Source organism: Coregonus lavaretus (assembly GCF_964263955.1).
Source record: "Coregonus lavaretus genome assembly, chromosome: 8".
In the NCBI taxonomy this organism is placed as follows: Eukaryota; Metazoa; Chordata; class Actinopteri; order Salmoniformes; family Salmonidae; genus Coregonus; species Coregonus lavaretus.
This window is the reverse complement of record NC_139995.1, coordinates 47,802,325-47,817,396: the sequence shown is the minus strand read 5'-3', so window position 1 is coordinate 47,817,396 and position 15,072 is coordinate 47,802,325. Positions and strand designations below refer to the sequence as shown.

Below are 15,072 nucleotides of genomic sequence, written 5' to 3'. Positions count from 1 at the left end.
TAATGTATAGGATCTAATGTCATATTTCATGAAAAGATAAACAACGTGCTCGACTCCAACTTACTTAAACTTAGATTGGGTGTTGAATACTCATATCATTTATAATCCAAAGAACAAAAAGAGTAAAAATGTTACAAATACATATTTAAAATGATCCTATATGTCTCTCTTTGGAGAAGTAATTCATCCCTATCTCTCCCCTACATGGCGCCTTCACCAATTCAATGACCATTTATTCAACGGGTTGGTCAAAACTAGCATTATGATTGGTTGAGACGTGTTCTAAGCCATATTAAAAAACCCATCAGCCCAATTCATTAACTTGATCTCCACTGTAAAAAGTATCTAAACATTATTTCCCCTTGCTTCTAGCCTAACATTTGGTTTGCAACAACGGGAGTTTGAACAAACGTTGCTGTCTGTCTCTCGACATTTGCAACGTTGTTTCAATATTGAAATTCGATCACTGTCCTATTGAGAATTAACCTCTTAAGGATCGGACCCTTTTTGTCAATTTTCACCTAAAATGACATACCCAAATCTAACTGCCTGTCTCCCAGGATCTGAAGCAAGGATATGCATTTTCTTGATACCATTTGAAAGGAAACACTTTGAAGTTTGTGGAAATGTGAAATTAATGTAGGAGAACATAACACATTAGATTACATTTACATTTTAGTCATTTAGCAGACACTCTTATCCAGAGCGACTTACAGTTAGTGAGTGCATACATTTTCATACTGGCCCCCCTGGCCCCCCGTGGGAATCGAACCCACAACCCTGGTGTTGCAAGCACCATGCTCTACCAGCTGAGCTACATAAGACAAACAAAATAAACATGCGTTTTCCATTAATTGTTTTGTTCCATCATCTTTGAAATGCAAGAAAAAGGCCACAATATAATATTGCAGTTTAGGCGCAATTTAGATTTTGGACACTAGGAGAGCAGTGTGTGTGCAACGTTTCAGACTGATCCAGTGAAGCATTGCAACACTGGACTATTTTGTATCAAGTCTGCACAAATGTGCCGAATTGGTCAATTGATACATTTTCAAGTACATAACTATAGAAAACATACAAAAATGATATGGTAATACAAAATGTAAGTTCACACACTCCCAGGAATGTCATACATGATGGATCATTAGCTTAAACACTAACTTTCACACATCTAGATGGCCGGCCATGGTGGGTGTGGAGCCAGAGACAGCAAGGGTTCAAACTGTAGAAACCAGTTCCTACATTTGAATATAAAAATTGATTTTATCAAACAAAACAATGCTACATTTTATCTCTGGGACCCTCAGGATGACAAATCAGAGCAAGATTACTCAATGTAAGTACATTATTTACATTCAGAGGTGAATGTATCAAACCAGTTGCCGTGATACGTTTTTTGTTGTGCACTCTCCTCCAACAATAGCATGGTATTTTTTCACTGTAATAACTACTGTAAATTGGACAGTGCAGTTAGATTAAAAATAATTTATGCTTTCTGCCATATAAGACATGTCTATGTCCTGGAAAGTTTGCTGTTACTTACAACAGTCATGCTAATCACATTAGCGCATGTTAGCTCAACCGTCCCGTATACGGGACACTGATCCCGTAGAGGTTAACATGTCAGGACGAGACATACATCTTTTCTCAGCCAGTCAAAATCATGAATCAGCATAATTTTTATGGATACAGTGGCTTGCGAAAGTATTCACCCCCCTTGGCATTTTTCCTATTTTGATGCCTTACAACCTGGAATTAAAATGGATTTTTTTGGGGTTTGTATCATTTGATTTACACAACATGCCTACCACTTTGAAGATGCAAAATGAAATAAAAATGGTGAAACAAACAAGAAATAAGACTAAAAAACATAACTTGAGCGTGCCTAACTATTCACCCCCCCCAAAGTCAATACTTTGTAGTGCCACCTTTTGCAGCAATTACAGCTGCAAGTCTCTTGGGGTGTGTCTCTATAAGCTTGGCACATCTAGCCACTGGGAATTTTGCCCATTCTTCAAGGCAAAACTTCTCCGGCTCCTTCAAGTTGGATGGGTTCTGCTGGTGTACAGCAATCTTTAAGTCATACCACAGATTCTCAATTGGATTGAGGTCTGGGCTTTGACTAGGCCATTCCAAGACATTTAAATGTTTCCCCTTAAACCACTCGAGTGATGCTTTAGCAGTATGATTAAAGTAATTGTCCTGCCGGAAGGTGAACCTCCATCCCAGTCTCAAATCTCTGGAAGACTGAAACAGATTTCCCTCAAGAATTTCCCTGTATTTAGCGCCATCCATCATTCCTTCAATTCTGACCAGTTTCCCAGTCCCTGCCAATGAAAAACATCCCCACAGCATGATGTTGCCACCACCATGCTTCACTGTGGGGATGGTGTTTTCGAGGTGATGAGAAGTGTTGGGTTTGCGCCAGACATACCGTTTTCCTTGATGGCCAAAAAGCTCAATTTTTGTCTCATCTGACCAGAGTACCTTCTTTCATATGTTTGGGGAGTCTCCCACATGCCTTTCTGCGAACACCAAACCTGTTTGCTTATTTTTTTTTTACTGTTTTCTGGCCACTATTCCGTAAAGCCCAGCTCTGTGGAGAGTACGGCTTAAAGTGGTTCTATGGACAGATAATCCAATCTCCACTGTGGAGCTTCGCAGTTCCTTCAGGGTTATCTTTGGTCTCTTTGTTGCCTCTCTGATTAGTGCCCTCCTTGCCTGGTCCGAGAGTTTTGGTGGGCGGCCCTCTCTTGGCAGGTTTGTTGCGGTGCCATATTCTTTCCATTTTTTAATAATGGATTTAATGGTGCTCCGTTGTATGTTCAAAGTTTCGGATATTTTTTTATAACCCAACCCTGATCTGTACTTCTCCACAACTTTGTCCCTGACCTGTTTGGGAACTCCTTGGTCTTCATGGTGCCGCTTGATTGGTGGTGTTGCAGACTCTGGGGCCTTTCAGAACAGGTGTATATATACTGAGATCATGTGACGCTTAGATTGCACACAGGTGGACTTTATTTAACTAATTATGTGACTTCTGAAGGTAAGTGGTTGCACCAGATCTTATTTAGGGGCTTCATAGCAAAGGGGGTGAATACATATGCACGCACCACTTTTTCGTTATTTCTTTTTTAGAATTTTTTGAAACAAGTTATTTTTTTCATTTCACATCACCAATTTTGACTATTTTGTGTATGTCCATTACATGAAATCCAATTAAAAATCCATTTAAATTACAGGTTGTAATGCAACAAAATTGGAAAAACGCCAAGGGGATGAATACTTTTGCAAGGCACTGTATGTAGACTGGCAGACATCACACTCTCTGTGTTGAAGGGTGACATAACATGAGGGAAGCATTACATTCAGTAGGCCATGAAATTGTCAAATTTAGATGATTAATTCAATAACAGTGTCTCAAGTCTGTTTCTCCGACATCTCCCCTTGCAGACACAGTAGTAAAAAAGAAAACAAATGTAAAACGTATTGATGAAAGAGAAATGGAACACATACTGTACTGTATATCTGTGGTTCGACAGACTGAAGGATAATTATGGAATCCCAGTGCCTGTGTTAATTTTACAGGTCAAAACGGCATGATATGCAGCTACTTTGCTGTCTTACCAGCTTCAGTGTGAAGTGATTACGTTAGCCGTGTAGTTGGCTAGCTCCTCTGAACAGTGTCCTGACAAGAGAGCACATTTTCTATGCCAGGCGAATGCTTTCCACGAGATGTTGGAACATTGCTGCGGGGACTTGCATCCGTTCAGCCACAAGAGCATTAATGAGGTCAGGCACTGATGTTGGCAGTCGGCGTTCCAATTCATCCCAAAGGTGTTCGATGGGGTTAAGGTCAAGGCTCTGTGCAGGCCAGTCAAGTTCTTCCACACCAATCTCAACAAACCATTTCTGTATGGACCTCGCTTTGTGTGCGGCTGCTCGGCCATGGAAACCCATTTCACAAAGCCCCTGACGAACAGTTATTGTGCTGCCGTTGCTTCCAGGGGCAGTTTGGAACTCGGTAGTGAGTGTTGCAACAGAGGACAGACGATTTTTATGTGCCACGTGCTTCAGCATTCAGCGGTCCCGTTCTATGAGCTTATGTGGCTTACCACTTCGCGGCTGAGCAGTTGTTGCTCCTAGACATTTCCATTTCACATTAACAGCACCAGAGTGCTGTCCTTGTTTAATTCTTCTAATGTAAATTTCATCAAGGCAAAGAGTGGCTATTTGAAGAATCTCAAATATAAAATAGTTTTTGATTTGTTTAACACTTTTTTGGTTACTACATGATTCCATGTGTGTTATTTCATAGTTTTTATGTCTTTACTGTTATTCTACAATGTAGAAAATAGTAAAAATAAAGAAAACCCTTGAATGAGTAGGTGTTCTAAAACTTTTGACCGGTAGTGTATGTTACGAATTTGCTAGACGTATGATTTGTTACGAATTCTGATTTGTTGTGGCTAACGTTGAATAGCTGGCTAATGCTAATGATAGTTATTCTAGGGGTTAGGAGATAGGTTAAAGGGTAAAGGTTAGGGTTAGGGGAAGGGTTAGGTAACATGCTAAGTCGTTTCAAAGTAGCTAAAAAGTAGTTGAAAGGTTGCTAATTAGCTTGTTTTTTCCTTAAGTAACCTTCTATCTTATGTAACCATACCAAACGTAACATATCACACTAATTTGAGTGTCTCGGATTTACATTTACTATGTTAGGTCTAGTCTATGAGAACAGCTGAGCATGGCTACTATTCAGCGGATTGTTCCTCTCCAACATAACTAGCGGTGCCGGCCGCGCAGTCCGTTGTGTATATAATGAGCATATCATCACCAACCTGAGCACATTGCAGACTCACAATAATAGAACCCCACAGTGGAGGTGTCATAATACCTATAAAACCTAGCGGTCAAGCAGGAAAATGGTTCCAATCGTTTTTCCACCATTAATTTTTCCCATAGGGGACTGTGTTTCATGTAGGCTTACCCTGGCGTGACGTTTTGATAACCATGTAAATCTCTCTCAGACAAGATTACTTTTATCAATATATTTGGCTTTATTTACTCTCAGATTTGAAAATGCTAATTAGCATCAAAGTAGACATCATGCAAGACTACAAATCCCTGAAAGCTAATGTTGTCTTCTCTAGCTGACACATTTGCTAACAGGTATTGTGTCATTTTAGGACAGTTCACAGAATTGTCCATTTAAAGAAATGTAGCCAATTTATTAATTACTGCATTTATCTAACATTAGATAGTTAATCCTGAGATTTTTACCTTTGCCCCGATTCGGCAGTCTCGTCCAGATCATAATGGCATTTGTAGTTCTTTATGATAGCCACATTAGCAGCTAATTACCATTTCATTTTTGGGGGGTAAATACAAGCGAATATATTGATAAAAGTCACCTTGTCCTAGAGAGCTCTACATGGTTATCAAAATGTCATGCCAGGGTAAGCCTACATGAAACACAGCTGTTATTTTATATTTCTAAAATCCCCTATGGGAAAAATGAATGGTGGAAAAATAAAACTATTGTGCGAAATGTAAAGGCCTAGCCTACGTTTCACATGAAATGTGGGCTGTTAGTCGTGTTTGCTTATGACGCAAGCGGCATCGATTTCAGCACCAGGGAACTGGACAGCACCCATAAGCCGAACATGCTCTTTCCCCCCCCACCTTATGCAGTGACTTCGGAAAGGATTCAGACGCCTTGACTTTTTCAACATTTTGTTTCATTACAGCCTTATTCTAAAATATATTACTTGTTTACACACAAAACCCCATAATGACAAAGAAAACACACTTTGAAAAAAAAACATTCTAATTGATAAAAAAAATAAAAATACATACGTTTCAGACCCTTTACTCTTCTTGGGTATGACGCTACAAGCCTGGCACATCTGTGTTTGGGGAGTTTCTTCCATTCTTCTCTGCAGATCCTCTCAAGCTCTGTCAGGTTGAATGGGGAGCGTCGCTGCACAGCTATTTTCAGGTCTCTTCAGAGCTGTTCGATCGGTTTCAAGTCCGGGCTCTAGCTGGTCCACTCAAGGACATTCAGAGACTTGTCCCGAAGCCACTCCTGCATTCTCTTGGCTGTGTGCTTAGGGTCGTTGTCCTGTTGGAAGGTGAACCTACGCCCCCAGTCTGAGGTCCTGAGCGCTCTGGAGCAGGTTTTCATCAAGGATCTCTCTGTACTTTGCTCCGTTCATCTTTGCCTCGATCCTGACTAGTCTCCCAGTCCCTGCCGCTGAAAAACATCCCCACAACATGATCCTTTAGGCAAACTCCAAGCGGGCTGTCATGTGCCTTTAACTGAGGAGTGGCTTCCGTCTGGCCACTCTACCATAAAGGCCTGATTGGTGGAGTGCTGCAGAGATGGTTGTCCTTCTGGAAGGTTCTCACATCTACACAGAGGAACTCTAGAGCTCTGTCAGAATGACCATCAGGTTCTTGGTCACCTCCCTGAACAAGGCCCTTCTCCCCGATTGCTCAGTTTGGCTGGGCGGCTAACTCTAGGAAGAGTCTTGGTGGTTCCAAACTTCTTCCATTTAAGAATGATGGAGGCCACAGTGCTCTTGGGGACCTACAATGCTGCATAATTGTTTTGGTACCCTTCCCCAGATCTGTGCCTTGAAACAATCCTGTCTGAACGCTACGGACAATTCCTTCGCCCTCATGGCTTGGTTTTTGCTCTGACATGCACTGTCAACGGTGGGACCTTATATAGACAGATGTGTGCCTTTCCAAATCATGTCCAATCAATTACATTTACCACAGATGGACTCCAATCAAGTTGTAGAAACATCTCAAGGATGATCAATGGAAACAAGATGCACCTGAGCTCAATTTCGAATCTCACAGCAAAGGGTCTGAATACTTATGTAAATAAGGTATTTCTGTTTATTATTTTTAATACATTTGCAAAAAAATTCTAAAAACCTGTTTCCGCTTTGTCTATTTTGGGTTTTCTGTGTAGATTGCTGAATAAGGCTGTAACGTAACAAAATGTGGAAAAAGTCAAACTTTCCGAATACACTGTATATATATATTTCTTATTTTGGTCAATATATATATTATTTTAAATAGATATATATTTTAAAATATATTTTCCTTCTTATTTTCCCCTAACCCTACCACCCCTCCCCTAATTGGAGTAAACTAATGGACAGCAATACTTAGGCTTCTACTTCCAACTTAAGTGCTGTGGCACTTACAGGTTCAGTTTACGTGCTTGTTTGGGAAACACTCTTAAAAAGTTGGCTCGTAAATACGATGCTTAAGTTTACATCGCAGCTGGGAAACGAGGCCCAGGGCTTAAGATTTTTGGTCATGTCTCAAATACTAGAGGACTCTAGCACCTCACCCTCACTAGCGTAACGTAGTTTCTCTGGACCCCCGCAAGGTCGGAGTTCACCCCTAAAATAAAATAAAATGGAATATGCCAGCCAGACAGCCACTCACATAGTATAGACTACTGATCGCTGTCCATGGTGCTGAAATTGTGACATGTCTATGTTGCTGCATGCCTATTGAATTGATGATAGGCTTTCTGTGGTGCCAGGGCATGTATAGCTTTGCTTTAGCTAATAGATAGATGTTTACTGGTAGGCCTATTTGGTCGTCATTTTCTCATGTTAAGCCTAACATTTCACACTACGCTATACAGCTATAAAAATACAAAAATCCACATGAAATAGCCTAACAATGAGTAAAGAAGTAGTCGGCTTGAGGATAAATTTTGCCACTTTATTGTTGAACTCAGCGGTAAATTAAATTAAATCAAATTAAATCCAACTTGAGAGACTCCCCTGGTCTCCTGAAGTCCTCCTTTTTTGAGTGCAAATGTTTTCACCACGTTTTGTAGGCCCAGGTTGCGGTCCCGACGGCTTTCTATACTGAGTATTTCCAACCCAGACAGTCTTTCCTGAGACCGTGTGCGTTATATGTCCATTGCGTGGCACACAATTTGATTGATGGATGCCAAAATATACCAGAGATAAGGGACTGTTACAATTGCAACCACACAACTCAAAACGGCGGTTTACCAGTATAAACGAAATCACAAACCCTTTTTTTTCTTTGTTCAAGCCCTTAAGAACTGTTGTCTGCTAAAGATGATAATCTGTTTGCATCTGCCAATTTATTGGCTGTTCTGTATCCAGATGCCCTGACCCCAGAGCTTCCTATACAGTTAATCTCTGTCCGTAACGTGTTGAGTCTGGCAATTAAGGAGAATGAACTGCTATACTTGCAGAACTGCTGTATTTGAAGCACAACTCCCTTCTGCCCAGTTTCCCTGATGTTGCAATCAAGCTGTTTTTACCATCCCTGTAACTGTCTCTTCTGCGGAGAGATCTTTTTTTAAACTAAAACTAATAAAGAAATACCTAAGACGCATTAGGCTCTAGGTCTGATATGTGCTTTTGAACACCTAAATAAGCTCATTGCACTGGCAGTGTCATAACCTTGACCACGACATTTGTTCACAGTTATCCCTTTACTTTCAATCAGTTCAATGATTTATTTTTCAAGGCCTGAGGCACTTTGATCATTCTTGAAGCCCAAGAAACAAACACTTAGCTTCCTAGTACATGTGGAAATTTAAAAGGTTTATGAATGCATTTTCGGAGGGTTACTGTCAAAATGATTTATTTAAAAAAAGGTGTACATCAATGACAAGCTTGTGGCCACCTTGCGAGGGCTACAGGGTGTCCGGTATGCTAGTGCTCACCCTAACAACCAGCAGTGGTTTCCACTGTCCTTCAATGTCTCTGGCCATGCTAAACCAGCCTTTGTGGCGTATGCGCCCTCTATCCATCTGTATGGGTCTACACTAAAGATTAGGGTTGCAATAATGTACAACATACTTAAGAAGTCATACTGGACACTCCTGTCTATGAGGTTGATCTCAGTCTGTCATGTATTGTGTGTGTGTGTGTTTGCGTGTGTGTTCCCTTGTCGGAGCTCCTAATGATTTATTTACTTATATTTTCATTGCTTATAGATGCGAGGGAGGGAGAGGTGGCGGGGCGACATGTTTTGGAACAGGTTGGTGATGATCACAGAGTCTGGGGGGCCCATGTTCATGATTAATTCATGGGCCCTTCTGGGCCCCTGGGAATACTGTAAGACAGAGAGAGAGAGGAAGAGAGACATGGGGAACGAGAGAGAGAATAATCGGGGTGGAATGGTGGTGAAAAATAGAGAGAGGGGGATAGAGCAATATGTAGAAAAAGAAAGACAGGGTGAGGGTAAGAGAAAGATGGTGTGAAGGAGCAGAGGTGTTACCCAGATCTGATTACCATGTTGTTTTATCCCTGGTGTTAGCCACTTGGTGGCTAAAAGGAGGCAGAAAAAATATCACTCTGACACCCCCCCTCTCTTTCTCTCACCTACTGCTCAGAGTCAAAATCATTACAAGTCTGCAATACCCCACAATGTTTACCAGAGCAGTCTGTTATCTGTCTGTAATCTGAGCCATGTTCAAAGGTAAAATAAGGACCCAGAAAATTCCTTTTAACCCGCCAGCGACACACTTCACAGCAGATTACAATGTGTCTTGTCACGTTGGCAAAAGAAAGTAGCAATGTTAATGGTAGGGAAAGGCAGATATCAACAAAGGACTGTTGTTAGATTTTTGATGTATACACCGAATAGGTGCAGTGAAATATGTTGTTTTACAGGATCAGCCATAGTAGTACAGCACCGCTGGAGCAAATTAGGGTTAAGTGCCTTGCTCAATGGAATAAGCGGGATTCTTCACTGATAATATTAATACTGATGTAGTGCTTTACTCCACACACAGAAACGCATACAAGGCTCTCTCTCGCCCTTCCTTTGGCAAATCTAACCATAACTCTATCCTCCTGATTCCTGCTTACAAGCAAAAACTCAAACAGGAAGTACCAGTGACACAGTTAGTACGGAAGTGGTCCGAACACACAAATGCTAAGCTACAGGTCTGTTTCGCTAGCACAGACTGGAATATGTTCCGAGATTCATCAACATTAAGGAGTTTACCAGATCATTCACTGACTTCATTAATAAGTGCATCGATGACGTTGTCCCCAAAGTTTTTCATTAAAATGCAAATAAATGTATAACATTTTTGACATGCGTTTTTCTGGATTTTGTTGTTGTTATTCTGTCTCTCACTGTTCAAATAAACCTACCATTAAAATTATAGACTGATCATGTCTTTGTCAGAGGCAAACGTACAAAATCATCAGGGGATCAAATACTTTTTTCCCTCACTGTATGTGATTGTCTCACCTAGCTATCTAAAGATTAATGCAATTACTGCAAGGTGCTCTGGATAAGAGCATCTGCTAAATGACTAAAATGGAAATGTTTTCCACACAGATCTCATATTAATGTATAAATGTAGCATTTGTACAGTTCATTATAATAAATGTTGTTATTTGTAACATATGACTGTTTAAAACCTAGCAGTACTACTTATTTTTCTGACAGTGAGTTGGAAATACACTGAGTATACAAAACATTAAGAACACCTTCCTAATATAGAGTTGCAACCCCCCTTTTGCCCTCAGAACAGCCTCAGTTTGTCAGGGCATGTACTCTACAAGGTGTCGAAAGCGTTCCCCAGAGATGCTGGCCCATGTTGACGCCAATGCTTCCCACAGCCCTTTGTTTGATGGACCATTATAGATACATATGGGAAACTGTTGAGCGTGAAAAACCCAGCAGCGTTGCAGTTCTTGACACAAACTAACATATCCTGTTCAAAGGCACTTAAATCTTTTGTCTTGCCCATTCACCCTATGAATGGCACACATACACAATCCATGTCTCAATTGTCTCAAGGCTTAAAAATCCTTCATTACTTTGTCCCCTCCCCTTCATCTACACTGATTGAGGTGGATTTAACAAGTGACATCAATAAGAGATCATAGCTTTCACCTGGGTAAACCTGGTCAGTCTATGTCATGGAAAGAGCTGTTCATAATGTTTTGTTCACTCAGTGTATAGCGTTTTACCAACAAACATGATTATTTGTCTCAGTGAAATTAAACTATCAAGTGATAGTTAAGAAAACATTTAAATATATCTCTGTCATTGAACAACCCCATACCATGATTTGATAGTGAAAAAACACACCAATCTTTTTCGTAAATTATAAAACAATAAAAGCAAATGTACCAACTTTTATAAACATTGATATACAGTGCATTTGGAAAGTATAAAGGGAAAACAGGTTTTTAGAATTTTTTTGCAAATGTATTAAAAAGAATAAAATAGAAATACCTTATTTACATAAGTATTCAGATGCTAAGAGACTCAAAATTGAGCTCAGATGCATCCTGTTTCCATTGATGTTTTCTTGAGATGCTTCTATAACTTGATTGGAGTCCACCTGTGGTAAATTCAATTGATTGGACATGATTTGGAAAGGCACACACCTGTCTAAATAAGGTCCCACAGTGACAACGCATGTCAGAGCATAAACCAAGCCATTAGGTTGAAGGAATTGTCCGTAGAGCTCTGAGACAGCATTGTGTCGAGGCACAGATCTGGGGAAGGGTACCAAAACATTTCTGCAGCATTGAATGTCCCCAACAACACAGTGGGCTCCATCATTCTAAAATGGAAGAAGTTTGGTACCACCAATTATCCTTCTAGAGCTCGCTACCTGGCCAAACTCAGCAATTTGGGGAGAAGGGCCTTGGTCAGGGAGGTGACCAAGAACCCGATGGTCACTCTGACAGAGCTCAAGAGTTCCTCTGTGGAGATGGGAGAACCTTCCAGACGGACAACGATCTCTGCAGCATTCCAACAATCAGGCCTTTATTGTAGAGTGGCCAGACGGAAGCCACTCCTCAGTAAAAGGCACATGACAGCCCGCTTGGAGTTTGCCAAAAGGCACCTTAAGGACTCAGACCATGAGAAACAAGATTCTCTGGTCTGATGAAACCAAGATCGAACTCTTTGGCCTGAATGCCAAGCGTCATGTCTGGAGGAAAACTGGCACCATTCCTACGGTGAAGCATGGTGGTGGCAGCATCATTATGTGGGGATGTTTTTTAGCGGCATGGACTGGGAGACTAGTCAGGATCGAAGGAAAGATGAACGGAGCAAAGTACAGAGAGATCCTTGAGGAAAACCTGCTCCAGAGTGCTCAAGACCTTCCAACAGGACAACGACCCTAAGCACACAGCCAATACAATGCAGGAGTGGCTTCGGGACTAGCCTCTGAGTGGCCCCAGCCAGAGCCCAGACTTGAACTCGATCAAACATCTCTGGAGAGACCTGAAAATTGCTGTGCAGCGACACTCCCCATCCAACCTGACAAAGCTTGAGAGGATCTGCAGAGAAGAATGGGAAAAACTCCCCAAATACAGTTGTGCCAAGCTTACCCAAGAAGACATACCCAAGAAGACACAAGGCTGTAATCGCTGCCAAAGGTGCTTAAACAAAGTACTGAGTAAATGGTCTGAATACTTATGTAAATGTCATATTTAAAAAATGTTTTCTTTCCATACATTTCAAAAAAACTGTTTTTGCTTTTGTCATTATGGTGTATTGTGTGTTGATTGATGAGGGAGAACAAACACCCCTGTTCTTATTGTTGAAGACATGATACCTGTTTCCACATTTCTCAACAAGTCGCTGGAGGGCCTTCCTGTCACTCTCAATGGTTGTGTCTCCTAGACAGTCCCCATGGGTAAACAGCACTATGGTGTGACTCCAGACTGTCTCACTGAGAAGCTGCAGGTGTTCCTCTACTGATCTTCTGTGTTTCTCTGTGAATGAAAACCTCACCGCTATGACCATTAGGAGAGTGTGGAGTCCAGGAAAACAGAGGTACACACTGTTCACAATTTGATCTTTAACCAGCTCAGGAGTCTCCTCCACAGTGTGATTCCTCCACCATCCTGGAGTGTCGACCACAGTGACCTGACGTCCTGCTACTTCTCCCTGTCTCTTCAAACACTGAACGGTTGTCCCTAACACAAACTCTTCTCTTCCCAGGATGGCGTTTCCTGCTGAACTCCTCCCACCTCCTCTGTATCCCAGCAGCACAATCCTCAGCTCGGAGAGTTGGAGTGAACCCACTCTGATGGGGGTTAGAGGTGGTGGGGAGGCTTGCCTATGGAGCTCCTCCTTGATGGCCTCCACCCCTCCTTTCCTCTCAATGAAGTCGTAGATGACCTTGGATGTCTCCTTGTCTTTGAGCTGAGCCTCAGAGATTCCACACATGTCAAACAGGCTCTTCAGCTCTGGGTCCAGGTTATTCAAATCGAAGCCTGAGTTTGGGTCCCAGCCCACATGGGCAATGTGCTGGAAGTTGCTGGGGGTGTCTATTACTGCCTTGGTGAGCTTCTTCCCCTTGTCTTTCTTCTCCTTCTTGTTGACATGGTGTGGCTGGGGTGGCTGCTGGTGGTGGTAGTTGTCTATTTTCTATCTCATAATGGCCTCCTCTGCTTCCTGCCACCATATCCTCTATCTTCTTCAGCAGCTCTGTGACCTGAGTGCCATCACCCCTGTTCTTGTTGTTGAAGACATGATACCTGTTTCCACATTTCTCAACAAGCCGCTGGAGGGCCTTCCTGTCACTCTCAATGGTTGTGTCTCCTAGACAGTCCCCATGGGTAAACAGCACTATGGTGTGACTCCAGACTGTCTCACTGAGAAGCTGCAGGTGTTCCTCTACTGATCTTCTGTGTTTCTCTGTGAATGAAACCTCACCGCTATGACCATTAGGAGAGTGTGGGGTCCAGGAAAACAGAGGTACACACTGTTCACAATTTGATCTTTAACCAGCTCAGGAGTCTCCTCTACAGTGTGATTCCTCCACCATCCAGGAGTGTCGACCACAGTGACCTGACGTCCTGCTACTTCTCCCTGTCTCTTCAAACACTGAACGGTTGTCCCTAACGCAAACTCTTCTCTTCCCAGGATGGCGTTTCCTGCTGAACTCCTCCCACCTCCTCTGTATCCCAGCAGCACAATCCTCAGAGTTGGAGTGAACCCACTCTGATGGGGGGTAGAGGTGGTGGGGAGGCTTGCCTATGGAGCTCCTCCTTGACGGCCTCCACCCCTCCTTTCCTCACAATGAAGTCGTAGATGACCTTGGATGTCTCCTTGTCTTTGAGCTGAGCCTCAGAGATTCCACACATGTCAAACAGGTTCTTCAGCTCTGGGTCCAGGTTATTCAAATCGAAGCCTGAGTTTGGGTCCCAGCCCACATGGGCAATGTGCTGGAAGTTGATACCTGTTTCCACATTTCTCAACAAGCCGCTGGAGGGCCTTCCTGTCACTCTCAATGGTTGTGTCTCCTAGACAGTCCCCATGGGTAAACAGCACTATGGTGTGACTCCAGACTGTCTCACTGAGAAGCTGCAGGTTTTCCTCTTCTGATCTTCTGTGTTTGTCAGTGAATGAAAACCTCACCGGTTTGACCATCAGGAGAGTGTGGGGTCCTGGAAGACAGAGGGACACACTGTGGACAATCTCCTGTTTAACCAGCTCAGGAGTCTCCTCTACAGTATGATTCCTCCATCATCCTGGAGTGACGACCACAGTGACCTGCCGTCCTGCTACTTCTCCCTGTCTCTTCACACACAGCTGTTTTTGTCAGGTCAAACTCCTCTCTGCCCAGGATGGTGTTTCCTACTGAACTCTTCCCAGATTATCTGCACCCCAGCAGCACAATCCTCATCTCAGAGAGTTGGAGGAAGTCATCTGAGAGAGAGAGGGAGGGAGATAGATGCTTTATTCACATCTAATGGTTCCATTCTGAATACAGGTTTAAAGCTGTCCTTCCGACTTTCAATTCATTAACGTCTGAGTAATGCCCCATGCACCTTAGCCGACTCACCTCACCTTCCATGGCAAAAGTAAAATACACTGAGACTCTTTGCAGTTCCTCATGTCACAGTGGGAAAACAGATGACAGAGTGTCGCTTTAAAGAAGGCCTTTAAGAATGAATGCAATACTATTTGGTGTTTACTTGATATTTATCTGAACACAGCCAACAGTATGCAAAAAAATTGAAAGCTCCTTGGTTTGGTTTGTCAAATAATAATCTCAAAATTGAAGTG

At 42.3% G+C, this 15,072-nt stretch overlaps 1 pseudogene across 1 annotated transcript; it reads right to left on the bottom strand.

Moving 5' to 3' along the window:
• Positions 1-8,997: 8,997 nt before the first annotated feature.
• LOC311134077 (GTPase IMAP family member 8-like) lies at positions 8,998-14,860 on the bottom strand (annotated as a pseudogene). The gene is made up of 6 exons: positions 14,854-14,860; positions 14,361-14,450; positions 14,082-14,242; positions 13,384-14,004; positions 12,580-13,274; positions 8,998-9,129 (listed from the first exon to the last, which is right to left on the bottom strand). The product of its transcript is annotated as a GTPase IMAP family member 8-like (transcript).
• Positions 14,861-15,072: the final 212 nt, after the last annotated feature.